Genomic DNA, 13,453 nt, shown 5'->3' with positions numbered 1-13,453 from the left:
TTTGTTATCATCCTCTCACTCCACCTGAATTGCAAGGATCTGGCTTTCAAATAGCATAGGGCAGTTATTTATAATCTGATGGATTATAGTTGACCACTTGCTAAGAACTATAACAAATATTTTCTAGATGTTACAATAAAGTATGTTTTAAAATGGAATGTGTGGCTTGAATAAAAATGCCCCCTATGGGCTGAGTGCTTGGTGATCAGAGAGTGGACCTATTTGAAAGGATTACAAGGATTAGAAGGTGTGGCCTTGTTGGAGGGGGTGTGGCCTTGTTGGAAGAAGTTTCAAAAGCCCATGCCATGCTTCTACATACATGCTGATCAGAATGGAGGTGTCAGTCATTTCTTGAGCACCACACCTGCCTGCATGCTGTTTTGCCATGATGATAATGACTAAGTCCCTGAAACATATAAACAAGCCCCTAATTAAATTCCTTCTTTTTGTGAGTTGCCTTGGTCATGACATTTAAATGACATGTAAAATGAAATTTAATAAAGATATAAATGACTGTAACACACAGGGAACAAGCCATTGACTGTGGTTGAGCTGGGAAGAGAAACAAGTAAAGGGGTCCAGTAACCCTGAGTCTTAGGAGTGCTGATGTGAGCTTTGGGTTTAAATGAAGGAACAAGTGGAGCCTGGGGTAACAGGTATGCATAAATAAACAGTTCTGGTCAGGATGTGGTCTGTTTGGTAGCTGTGTGAGCTCTGGCTCTGAAAGGTGCTGTAAAGATGTGCTTGTTGCCGTCTTTGTATGAAAGAACCAGTCTGTTTTCTACAAAGTGACCAGTCCTACTCCAGAGCCAGGCCTTGATCGAGGCTAACTGTCAGAGATAATTGCTCTCCTCTGGAGTAAGGAGGTGTCTGTCTGCAAGGTTCTGCTATCCAGGACCCCAGAGGACTTGAGGAAAGGTTAAGGACAATAGTCTGTCTCTGGCTTTTCAGCCAAAGTAAAGGAGACACCAGACACACAAGCGAGGCCCAGATGTCAAGCTTCCATCCTTGGTTTAGGTACTTGTGGACTCAAGTGGAGTCGCTGCTTTTTCAGCAAAAGCCACTTCTAAGAGTCTCTTCCAATTGTATTCAGCTGAGGTAATGTGGAAATTACGAGACTCTGAGGAACTAGAGAACAAAACATCCTCTTATGTTTGAGTTTTTTTTTTTTTTCTTCCAGGCATTTCTAGCAGACAAAATTTATTTGTAGTTCTGTGGGAAAGACTCACTTAGCAGCAGCATCAGTGACGTAGTACACAGCCTTCCTGATTCAGACATCATCAGTGACGTAGTACACAGCCTTCCTGATTCAGACAATCCCAGAGGTTGCTCTGCTTAACGTCTAGTGTAGTGTTCAAAGGAAGCTCAAGTCTCTCTGGCCCAGTTTCAAGTCTTAGACAATTGTTCCTGACATCAGTCAAGAATGTTTTTGAATAATTTCATTCATTGAATAATTATAGATTTAGGGTCTGATCTAGCTGTTCTTTTCATTTGCACTGAAGCCCGAGCAAGGTTAGATTGATCTGTAGGATTCGGTTGTCTCGTGTTGTGACCGTGCCCTTTGTCCTACAGAGCAGAGTGCTAAAAGTGCTGTAGTCGAGGCTGAGCACCGTTGAGACTCAGGCATTTCTGCTAATAATCAGATAAGGTTCTATGAACTTGCTAGTTTGTTTAAGGGGAGGCACTGAGGATAATATAATTTAAATGGGGGAAAAATTAAATACTATGAAAATTTTATTTACAAATAACTAAAATGAGCTGGTCTTTGAACCGAGTCATTTTAAGAGTTGGTATAGACGAATCTTTCAGTTGTAATTGTGAAGTTAGAAGGACGAGAATATTACCATGTGGCAGCCTCGGAGTAGAGAATGCTTTCTAGTTGGATAAACGCTGTTTGTGTCCCTTTGTCTGGCAAGAGGGTTGATATATCAGAGCCTGGCCTTATGGAGACTGTAAGTTAGTCAAGAGAATTTTGAGCCCTTCACATACAGCATCTTCATTTTATAAGTGAGTAATCTGACACACAAAGGAGAGGCACTGAAAGTAAGAAAGCTACATTTCTTTACGAACTTGACCTAAGCAGTGTAAGGGGTTTTTCCAATTAGTCTAAAAGACAATAGCTGTAGCTAATGCGGCACTCATAAAACTTTCTATAAAAATCTAACATCATGAACTGTGTGTATTGTGGGTATTTTCTTGGTTGCAAAAGACATGTTGTGCTTTACCTTAAGAATGATTAGGATGTAAGGATGCAGATCTGAGAATCCCAGGCCAAGAAAGGACTGGGGCCAGTTGATCTCAGTGTGCACTTGGCTCATGGCATTAACTATTCCTCCTGACCTTTCACCATGCCTCTAGTTTCTGGTAGGCTTGCTTGCATTGAGGTAGAGAGTGGTGGAACCCATCATTTATGTAATAGATGCAAACCACAACTCTTGGTCAGTTCATAAATTACTCTTTTTGAGCCAAGAGGTTTTTCAGGTTCAGTCAGCTATGTCTGTGCATGGGGTTGTATCAGGCATGGCAGAAATGGCAGTTGAGAGACATCTGGGCCTGAGGGTAGAGCAGAACTCCCCAGCAGGAGTAGATACAGACAAACCCCACGTGCTACTTGAGGAAGTTAGTCGATTCTGGTTTAAAACATTTTCCTAACCTGCCTTGGAACTGAATTTTACACAAAACACACACACACACACACACACACACACACACACACACACACACACACACACATACACACACACACACACACACACACACACACACACACACACACACACACACACACAGCTTCTATGGGGTGGGACAGGAAAGAAAGGGCAGTGCCCAGGACTGAACCTGTAAACATGAGCTCTGGCCTTGAGGTAATCTTCTCAGCATTGATTTTTACCATTGTTTGGGGCACACTGGAAGTGTTAGTTGATTTTACATTCTTATTTGTTTGCTATTTTTGCCTCTTTAAGGAACACAGTTTTTGTGTGTGTGTCATTGGCACAGTTTGTTATGGTAGCTTGGTTTGATAATTTATGTGGAATTTTCTTTTGAAGATGTTCCTTCACAGTATTTCAAAAGTATTTTAAATTACCAGGTCCACATTGTTCTCTTTAATTTCCGGTAAATACCTATTCTTTTCCATGTCTTAAAGGAACTCGGCTTCAAAAGGCCAGGCTCTTGGATTTGTTTCTAAGGCTGTTATTAAGTTGTTGGACTCTAAAAGGGCTATTTGGGTATGATATAATCTGTGTTCATGGGACTTTCTGGCAAGAGAAATAGTGTCACTAATTATAAATGAAAGCTGCTTAGACTATAATAGATAAGAGTTGGTGTAGAGAATCAAAAGAATTAACTGTTTTAAGTCTTATTTCTTGTTAAGGAGAACTATAAAATAGTAGACACTAATATTCAGATATAATATGGAGGTAATTAATTGCCTAAATTTAAAATTTACATGGTACACATATAATAGTTTGGTTAAAAGTAATCAAGACCAAATATGATTACATAGGTAATTTCTCTATCACTATGAGTTATTTCTATCATTTTTTGCTAGGCCAGAAAAGAGAGAGATGTTGTTACAGGGACCTGAAGGGATAGTCACACAACAATATGGTTTTTGAAACAGAGGTAGTTTCACCAGTGAACTGAGAAATTGGTTTGGTTTAATATAACTTGGTAGCAAAGAGGCAGTTGTAGGCATCCATCAGGTGCTGACCAGAGTCCATTGCATTTTAAGCACAGAGGTAGTATGACTCTTGCCCAAGAAACTCTGATTCAGCAAATTGAAGAAAGTCATTTGGGTACCCCAATGGGTAGGGATTTAAAAGCAATTCAGACTGCTTTCATTACACTGGAGAGGCATGGCATGTTGCTAAGGTCATTCCAGCAAGAAGTGGTGTTGACATGTCAGTTTGTAAATGTCTCAGTGGAAGCTATAGGAACAGAAGCATACTCAGGCTTCAAAGGGCAACGCAGGGATAGAGGTTTGTCTTTCTGGAAGGGCCAATGTGACAAACAAACCCCTTAGAGATTGTGGATAGAAGTTCAAAAAAAAAAAAACCACCAGAACAAGTTAAAGATTCTATGAGGCAAGTTGAATGTTGCAGTTCTCGAGCCAAATTATGTTGGACTCTTGGTAGTTAGATCAAACTTACATGTTTGACCAAATGTCCTTGTGTTTATTAGGCAAATCGTTTTGGAATATAGTAACAGACCACTAACTTCACTCCTGATTTCCTTTTGTTTAATGGTACTGTGACTACTTTAAAGCATGGTATTTGGGGTTGCCTGATGTCATTTTCCTGGGCAATGGTCATTCATAGTTGGTTCTGGAACATGAGAAGTGTGTTTTCTTTGGTCAAGACGATCCTGTTGGTTGTCCCATGTATAGTAGTTCCCATCAGTCAGCCACAGGAGTGTTTGGCCCCTTAGGCTTAGCTTGTGGGACTGGATGAGGCCTGTAACAGGGGACAGCTGTGTTTGCTGATGTCCACTTACTTCAGTGGTGTCAGCTGTCATCTCTGTGTAACTCTACCCTTAGCCCAGGGAAATGATGACATGCTTTTCTTTCCTGGAACTTGGTCACTCTTGGCAGAAAGAACTGCTCCGGGGTCACACCCCAAACTGCATTGTTTGCAGGCTTTTGACCATTCTGTCTCATTCAGTAACGTTTATTTCACCCTTTCATGGACCACAGTTGATTTTACTCTTACCTTAGGTTTGCAGTCTTTCTCCCTTCTCTCTGGAATACATGCCCCACCCTGACCCTCTGCCCCCCACCCCGATCCCCAGCCCCAAATTATTTCCTTCGTCTCTCTCATCTTGCAGATTACAATTTATAACACTGTCTTCCTTTTAGGGTACCTCTATTCTCAAAGCCCTCTAGTCAGCTGTTTTTTACTGAGGACTAAAAGGAAGGGAAGCCCGTGTCAGAGGCAAGCTGAGAAGTGTTAAACCACCACAGCTCTTGATGAAGTTTCGTATTTTCTTTTACAACCCAGCAGAGCCCCCTCAGAGAATAGCACACTCTCTGGCATTCTGGGAATTCTGACACATTTCAGGAAAGCTTAGAGCGCACACCCAGTTCACCCCCTTGCGTAGTCTCTTGGGTAGTTGTCTCTCACAGCCAGGGCCATGCACTGAAGGGGAAATGTAGTGACTCCTTGAGGACATTGGAAAGCTCTCCCTATGAAGCAGGCTGGCACCAGCTCTAGGAGCTGGCAGCAGAAAATCTTTGAATGGGGCTAGCACAGTGGTTCTCAACCTATGGGTCTTGACACATTTGGGGGTTGCATATCAGATATCCTGCATATCAGTTATTTATATTATAATTCATAACTGTAGGAAAACTATAGTAATGAATTAGCAATGAAAATAAATTTTATGGTTTAGGGGTCACCAGAGCATCAAGAAGTGTATTAAAGAGTGGGAGCAATAGGAAGATTGAGGACCATTGTTCTAGAGAGAGACTATACTTTTTAGCACCCAGAGCCAAAGACTATGCCTGACACATTTCAGCACCTTACAAGAGCTAGTAGGGGTATAGAGGCTGCTTCTCAAAGCCTCTTTATTCTTTAAAACCAAATTCTTAATTTGCACAATGTACTGTTTGTAAGAACGCCTTTTCAGGGTTGTTGTTGTTCTAATAAAATGTAGTCTTAGTGGGAAAATGTATGTAAATTACTTTTATGATATTACTAGTCTTCCTATATTATTCATGTTTAATTGTACATCATCTCCCTCCAGGAACAAATAACTGAACTATGATCGGTTTGTATCAGGCTTTAAAAACGAAGCATGCTTGCTGCAGTTTCCACACCATGTGTGCTTGGTGCATAGTTGAAACACAGTGGCACTTGCTGTCTCTCAGGGCTGCTTCGGAGCAGCCACTGCCTGTCAACAGCTGACCAACAGCTGGACAATCAGATTGCCACTTGGCAAAAACAAACAAACAAAGCAACCCCCCCCCCCCAAATTCCAGTAAACAAAAAAACACCATGGCATTCCTGATGAAAGAGATTTGAAAGGCCAGCCCTACAAATGTAGATTGGGAGATTGCCAGTGTAGCCTTTAAGTATGGCCATACCAGGTTCTAAGGAATAGGAGACACCCCCCAGCCCTGCCCCCCAAATTTTCTGGCTAACACTGGGTTTGTGTCTAGACCAATTTCTACCTTACTTTAAAAAATGTATTTTTTGAATTATAATTACATTTTCCCTTTCCTTTCCTTTCCTTTCCTTTCCTTTCCTTTCCTTTCCTTTCCTTTCCTTTCCTTTCCTCCCTCCCTCCCTCCCTCCTTCCAACCCCCCTCATGGGATCTCCCCATCCAGGCTCACCCTCAAGGTCATGGTCTCTTTTTCTTTCATTGTTTACACACACACACACACACACACACACACACACACACACACACACCTGTTTGTTCTGTGTAATGTTATTTGTATGTATATTATCTTAGGACTGACCACTTTGTGCTGGATGACCACTTATGGGGTTGTTCCCTCAGTAAGCCCTTTTCTCCTGCTCTCAGCTGTCCCCAGTTGTCTGTAATTCATATTCTAGGCATCGTGGGCCTTCACCCTCCCTATTGGTCTGTCTATTGGTGTCATTGTTGTTCAGGTCTTGATTAGTTTCCCTTTTTAATTGGAACCCAATTAAATGCTTAAAGTCTTAGCTGCAAGGGTAATTGGGGACTTCCACTCTGTAGACCTTTGTCCACACTTGTCTGTTAGTTACCTTGCATGTCTAGTCCCAGAAAGGACTTGTGTCTTCACAGAACACACCTCCACTGCAAAAGCAAGCCCGCAGCTTTGACTGTGCTTTCTCTATGCTGCTTACTCCACCACACAAGGAAGCTCCCCAGGGTGCATGCACTGCCCTCCCAGTTCAGCTTCTGCCCTCCCAGTTCAGCTCCTTTATAAGGCGTGTTTCCAAGCCTCCTTTGGCTTCCTGTTCTCAAGCTCCTGGCTAACAAGACCCTTATTACCATTTCATAGAAAGAAGGGATGCTAATATGCCTTCTTAAGATCAGAGTCCACATGGAACTGGAGATAAGAGTGTTAGTGAATGGCTTGGGACAGACTCAGAGGATGGGATGCTCATCATGAAGCTAGCACTGCCATGGCCAGTGTTATAGCCCAAGTGGTCCAGCACACTTGACTTGGACAGTGAAGAAGGTATGCAGCCTCTGAGCTGTCTCCTGTCTACTAAGCTGATTAGGCTGAGGTTTCTAGGCTCCCTTCAGCATCCTACCCAGTTCTTGCAGGGATGGAATGTAAGGGTATGTCATGTGACAAACTGCAATTGGAGTTGAGGTACAATTTTATATTTATCATGGAGAATGCAGGAAGGAAGACCTTTTAAAACACCTATCTTGGCTACCTCACAAACTGCCTTTAACAAATAGTTACTATTTTTTTCTCAAGTGGCATAATAGAAAGTTCCCTTTTTGAACTGTGTTCCTGTTTTGACCCTGTTTTTTTGAAATTACTTATTATCAAAAGGAAATATTCACGGAGGCTGGGCATGTTGTTGTTCTCTGGGTAACTGGTGATATTTGTGTTCATCAGCAGCTGCCCGTGAGGGACACTGTGCTCTTCTGGTGTCTCTCATTACAGAGTAATAAGGCCACTTAGGTTTCTGAAGTACAGGCTGGGATGTAAAAAGTTTCTTTTGAAGGTTCTTCTCTGTGGTACAGAGTGGTAAGTGTCTGCTTTACGGAGATAACCATTGGGTAATTTGTAAGTGCTAAATTCTGAATGATGTGTCTTCTGATGTTAGTGGTTCTTGGGCAGGAACAGCACATCAGATCCTATATCCAATTCCACAGCTTCTTTCCTGTGTATACTTTCCTTTGTTTATAGCACCTGTGGCACTGCTGCGAGACTCTTGGTTTCTGTGGCTGGGATGGGACCAAAGCCAGACCTTTGCTCTGGGAATTGGCAGACCATGTGGGGCGGTGCATTAGTAACTTGGTGTAACTTCCACCACATACTGGTTAGGCTATCTTCACTTTATTGAGTTGTTTGTATATCTGTAGAGAGGAAACAAAACTCCCTTTGGCGGTCTCCTTTCTTCCTTCTTCCTCTTTCTCTGCCTGTTACCTTCATAGAGTCTTGCTTAGTAATAGGAAGACCCTTTCCCTGCTTGTCTATCAGGAACAACTTCCCTGACCTGTAGTTTCTGGAGACTTTGCTATTGACAGCCCATTAGCCAAAGTGCTTTCATCACCAACATGACAGTATCTTCATGAATAGTATTAGCTGTCAGCCAACTACCATTTCCTTTTTGTGGCCTTAAAATATTTTATTTTGATCCAGTTATAGGGATTCTCATGCTCCCTGAATAATGATCTCAAGTAACTTTGCCTCCAGGCAGAACCAGTGTGTGGTGTTCAAAGTTTGATTTTTTTTTTGTTTCTGTGTATGAAAGTAATTCAAATGTACATTAATTTTAAGATGCGGTTTATTTAATGTATTTATTTTGAGACAGGTCTCAGTTGGTCAGGTTGGTCTTGAACTCACTCTGTTGCCCAGGCTGACCTCAGACTCAACACTTGTACTTCATTTCCTGAGTGTTGGATTAAAAATAAGCATGTGTCCCTGGACCTGCCTGCCATTTTTCTTTTTTCATGAACATATAGAGTAGGGTTGTAATGGCCTTGTCTCTTTAAATTATTATTATAAGCAGCTTGTTATAAAAAGCTTTAATTATGTACTGTGTATGTACTTTAATTTACTTATTTTCTCCTAGACTGGAAGAAAGACTGATGAAGAAAAGTAACAGCATGGTTGAGGTAAATGGACGTTTAATTCTTTTGTGCTCTAGTGTCTATATTCTGTCTTCACAGAAATCTGAAGTAATGATCATGGCCAACTTGCATATATAAAGACAGTAGAGATTCAGCAGTTAACACATTCCACTTAATTAATTTAGTTGTAAATGTATACCGAACATGCACTTACTTATTCAAAATAAAATGTTAAGTATTACTTTTGTCTAGCCTAGGATAGTTTTCTATCCTAGAAACTGTGAGAGTTGTGTTTCAGATTGTTGACTGCGCTTCTCACAGCATGGTATAGCAGGTTAGTTGTTTGTCATCCAGACTTTTTGGACTTTTTGTATGGTGCTGGCCCCTGAAACTTAAGTCCAAACTGCAAATGTCCATTTGTGTAGTGTCAGGATGGTTGCTGGCTTCATTCTTTATGATAAGCATTGAGGGCCTTCACTGGGAGCAGTTTCTGTAACTGCTTTTGTGAACTCAGTATTTCTTCCCTCTTGTTTCCTTGCTCATTTTACTTTTCAAGCAGTTGCATACACATTGGTGTCTTAGTTTAGGGTCACTGTGCTGTGATAAAACTCCATAACCAAAGCAACTTGGTGAGGAATGAGTTTATCTCTGCTTACACTTCCATGTCACTGTTCATAGTCTAGGGAAGTCAGGACAGGAAGGCAAACAGGGCAGGATTCTGGAGGCAGGATCTGATGCGTAGGCCATGGAGAGGTGATGCTTACTTGATTGCTTTCCATGGCTTGTTCAGCTTGCTTTCTTATAGAACCCAGGACCACCAGCCTAGAGATGGCCCCGCCCACTATGAACTGGCCTCTCTCTCATCAATCAGTAATTAAGAATGTGCTTTCCAGGCTAACCTAGAGTCTGATCTTATGAAGGCATTTTCTTATTTAAGGTTCCTTCCTCTGAGATCACGTTAGTTTACGTCAAGTTGATATAAAACTAACCAGCACAATTGGTAAATAGTTTCTCATGACCCCTTTTAATAAAGGTAGACTCTTTCAGATCTTTTGTTTGTATTTTCTGGTATTCATGTATCTGTTTTGAAACATAGAAAATGCTTTACATGTCATTTTCTTAAAAAAAATTTAGATTTCTGTCCTACTTCCTGTCAGAGACTTAGCGATGACCCTTGACTGTTAGGGTTCACTTTCCCTTCCTGTTTCTCTATGTCCACCCCCTTTTTCTTTTCCTTCTCTTCTTCTGCCACCTTCTTTTATCCCTTTCTTCCATTAGGGGTGGGGAGGGACTGTAGGCTCACACTGGCCTCAAACTCAGAGTCCTACCTCAGCCTCTAGGATTATTAGACATGTACCATTATACCAGATCTCCATTTGTCTTAATACAATCATATTATAGATTGCATTTAAATACTAAGATTTGCCAAGTTATGACCATACATAGTTTTGACTGAACTCTATGATGTTTGATGACATTCTGAATTTCTGAAATTCTGGGCCGAGCACTCCCCTCCACTTTCCCTCTCTCCTTTTCCTCTCTTTCTTTCCCTCTTCTCCCCCTCCTCTCCCTTCTCCTCCTTTCTCCCTCCTTTCCTCCCTCCACCCCTCTCTTTCTCTGACTTTGGAGTTTTTCACTTAGCCATTCAGTCTGATGAGTCTTCTGTAGATTCCCCCATCTCCTTCACTGCGTGATTCTGACCAGCATGCTCCTCTGCCTGCCCTTTTTGATTTCTCAGAGCTTGGTGATTACATTTAGATAATCCAGGATAATCTCCCCATTCCCCTTTTATTGTGATTAAAAGAAACAATCACATCATTTACCTCTATTGATCATGTTTAGTATGAGGTAGGCAATGTTAATATGCATATTGTTTCATAAGAAGTCTCGAGACTTTTTTTCATCTTGGTAAATTATAACTTACCTGTGGAGTAACCGGTCTTTCTCTCTCTTCCCAGATCCTTTCTCTTTAAGTCTTATTAATGGAATCTGCTGAGTTTCTTTGAGACAGCTTGCTCTCTAATAACCTGACCATTCATGCATATAGTAGCACATAATAGAATCTTCTTTATAAGAATTGAATACTATTTCATTGATTATACAAACATGTATTCCTTATCCATTTATTTAGTGGTGGACATAGAGTATGGTGAGTTCTATTTTTGGCTATTGTTAAAATAGCCACAGTGAATATAGGTATGCAAATATCTCTTCAAAACCCTGTTTTCAGTCCTTTCCGATATATTCCATAAATGGAATTACTAGATTATATGATAGTTTTCTGTTTAATTGTTATTGAGGAATTATATTGTGTTCTTTATACCAGTTGTAATATTTTACATTTCTAGGAGTGTACAAGGGTTCCAGTTTCTCCACATTCTTGTCTGAAGTGAGAATTTGGGTGTCTTTAAAGACACAACAATATAAGAATGCTGTTTTAATCCCTGGCGTGGGATATGTGGCTGCTTCCGACTGTCCACAGCAGCTATGATTTGCCTGGTGCTCTAGCAGGGGCATGGTTTTGACAGCTGCAGATAGTTTTTGTGAGTGTATGACTTATGGAATACTGGGAACTTTTCAGTGGATATATAGTTGCTAGAGACCCGATAAAGGGGCTGGCTGCTGGTTGGCTGGTTGGCTGGTTGGCTGGTTGGTGATTGGATGTTATTGGTGTGGTTTGTTGCCGTTTGTCAAGTAAGCAGATACAAAGAGATGAAAAGACGAAATTAGATATTCTCATATTGAAGATCAAACTTGCCCCAAGGAACTCAATGACCCTAATCAGAAGGGCCGTCCCCTTTCCCCTCTAGCCTTCTTTCTGTCCTACCTGGTGTTAGGGGGCTGAAAGGGAAGAAGAGGAGGGGTGTAGAAAGGTGGAAGAAAAAGCAACCCACAGAACAGCACAAAAGTCAGGTGATACTTGTCACCACTTGTTATTGTCTGATTTTGTTAATGGCCATTCTTATGTGGGGGAGGCCGTATCTGCCTGTGCATTTGTCTTGCTTCTCTTGATGCTTAGTGATGAACATCCATTCATGTGCAGTTGACCATTTGCTTATCACCCAGGGAGATGTCTATGCAAGTGCATTGTGCATTGTAAATTTTCGGTTATTTGGGGTCTTGGTGTTGCATGCTAAGAGATCTTTAGATGTGGCCGTCCACTCCTTTCAGATGTGTGGTTTGCAAATGCAGTCCATCTTTCACTCTGTTGATTGGTCCCCTGCCATTTAATTCTGGTATGCTTTGCTTTTGTTGCCTGGGCTCTCGGGGTCATATCCAAGAACTCCATTGGCAAATGGCTTGCCATGAAGTTTTGTGCTTGCATTCTCTTCTAGGAATTTTAGTTTCACATCTCACTTTTTACAGCTCGAATCCATTTTGACTTAATTTTGTAAATGGTAGACGGTAAGAATCCAAACATTCTTTCTGCAGATTTTTAGGCTAGCTGCTATTTTGGTCTCCTGTCTTCAGTCCCCAGGGAACCCTCGTTGGCTGTACCTTGGCTCCTCAGTCTCTCTTGTCACTCTGCCCTACCAGCATGCACAGCACAACGCCCCTGGTGTCCCTCATCTTCTGTGGCATGGCTTCCGGGGCTTCTGACTGTATGGATTGTCACTATCTAGATACACTGTCCTTTTGATGGAGACCTGGAGGGAAGGGGTCAGCTGTAATGGCCACCTACAATCTCAAAATATGGCTTTTAAAAGTCACATTTGAAAGTCTTAAGAGAGCTACTCTAGAAATAGCTTACAAATCCACTTCTTTTCTGTTAATTTTATTTACTTATTTTGTAATTCATCTTGTGGTGCTGGGAACTGAGCCCCGGGACCTTAGGCATGCCCAGCAGTGCTCTGTCCTGCTGCTTCATCCCCAGCCTCTCTGCTTCTTTTTGATAACCTTGACAGGTGACTGGTGCACTAGTACCCAGAGCAAACACTAGTAAACTTACTCTCCAAATGGTATTTCAATATCAAGGTAAACTGAGACTTTTGTCATATGAAGCAAAGTGAAGTTTGGTGGAAATTTGAATGTATTATTTCCTTTTTGTTGAGACAAATCCATGGGGCTTTGGATTTATAGGTTGTTTGTTGCATTTATTTTGAGGTGGTATGGTTTAAGATAATGTAAATGGGTGTCTCTGCATTACCACAAAGTTTTAACCAAATACTTTTACAGTGCCAAGAGGAGTCTAGGTTTTAAAATTTTTGTCTCATATAGTTAGTTGAGACAGCTGTTTGTGTGTGTGTGTATGTATGTTTTTAGTTATTGCAGGTGGAACATGATTTTTTTTCTTTGTCTTTCTTTTCTTTTTTCTTTTTTTGTATTGCCTTTGCTGCCCTGGAACTTGCTATGCACACAGCAAGCTGGCCTTGAACTTACAGAAATCTACCTTCTCTTTCCCGCAAGTACTGGGAGTAAAGGTGTACTCCGCCATGTTGGGCCAAAAATGATCTCTTAAAAGATGATACAACTATCCAAAGTGGAGCTTCTTGGTCCTTTGAGTTGTTTAGTCACAGTACGTGTGGATGTGAGTCTGCAGTCCAGCGCAGGCCTAGCATCTGTGAAGCTCTGGATTCCAGCTCCTGCGCCACAGAGGGGAGGAGAGAGTTAAGCCTTGTTGGTATGTTCAGTAGACTGGTTATTTCAGTGTAGCGTTCAGGAATGGCTTCTTGATAATTTGAGACTGAGGCTTAGAATGGCCTTGAG

General features: G+C 41.4%; 1 protein-coding gene across 19 annotated transcripts in view; it reads left to right on the top strand.

Annotated features, from left to right (window-relative positions):
- The window catches only part of Sgms1 (sphingomyelin synthase 1), a 247,928-nt gene that overhangs the window by 132,225 nt on the left and 102,250 nt on the right, over nt 1-13,453 (top strand). For 9 of the 19 annotated variants that reach the window (XM_076919091.1, XM_034498746.2, XM_076919086.1 and 6 more), the window contains one exon: nt 8,749-8,791. The exons of 8 other annotated variants lie outside the window; for them this stretch is intronic. The gene's annotated coding sequence lies outside the window, so the exon portion shown is untranslated. Of the gene's footprint in view, nt 1-7,516; nt 7,698-8,748; nt 8,792-13,453 lie in introns of those variants that run through there. 2 more of the 19 variants (XM_076919115.1, XM_076919108.1) reach the window with 1 other exon arrangement.

This window comes from Arvicanthis niloticus, chromosome 1 (assembly GCF_011762505.2).
Source record: "Arvicanthis niloticus isolate mArvNil1 chromosome 1, mArvNil1.pat.X, whole genome shotgun sequence".
Taxonomy (NCBI): domain Eukaryota; kingdom Metazoa; phylum Chordata; class Mammalia; order Rodentia; family Muridae; genus Arvicanthis; species Arvicanthis niloticus.
Note: the sequence above shows the minus strand (reverse complement) of the source record. Positions and strands in the feature narration are given on the sequence as shown.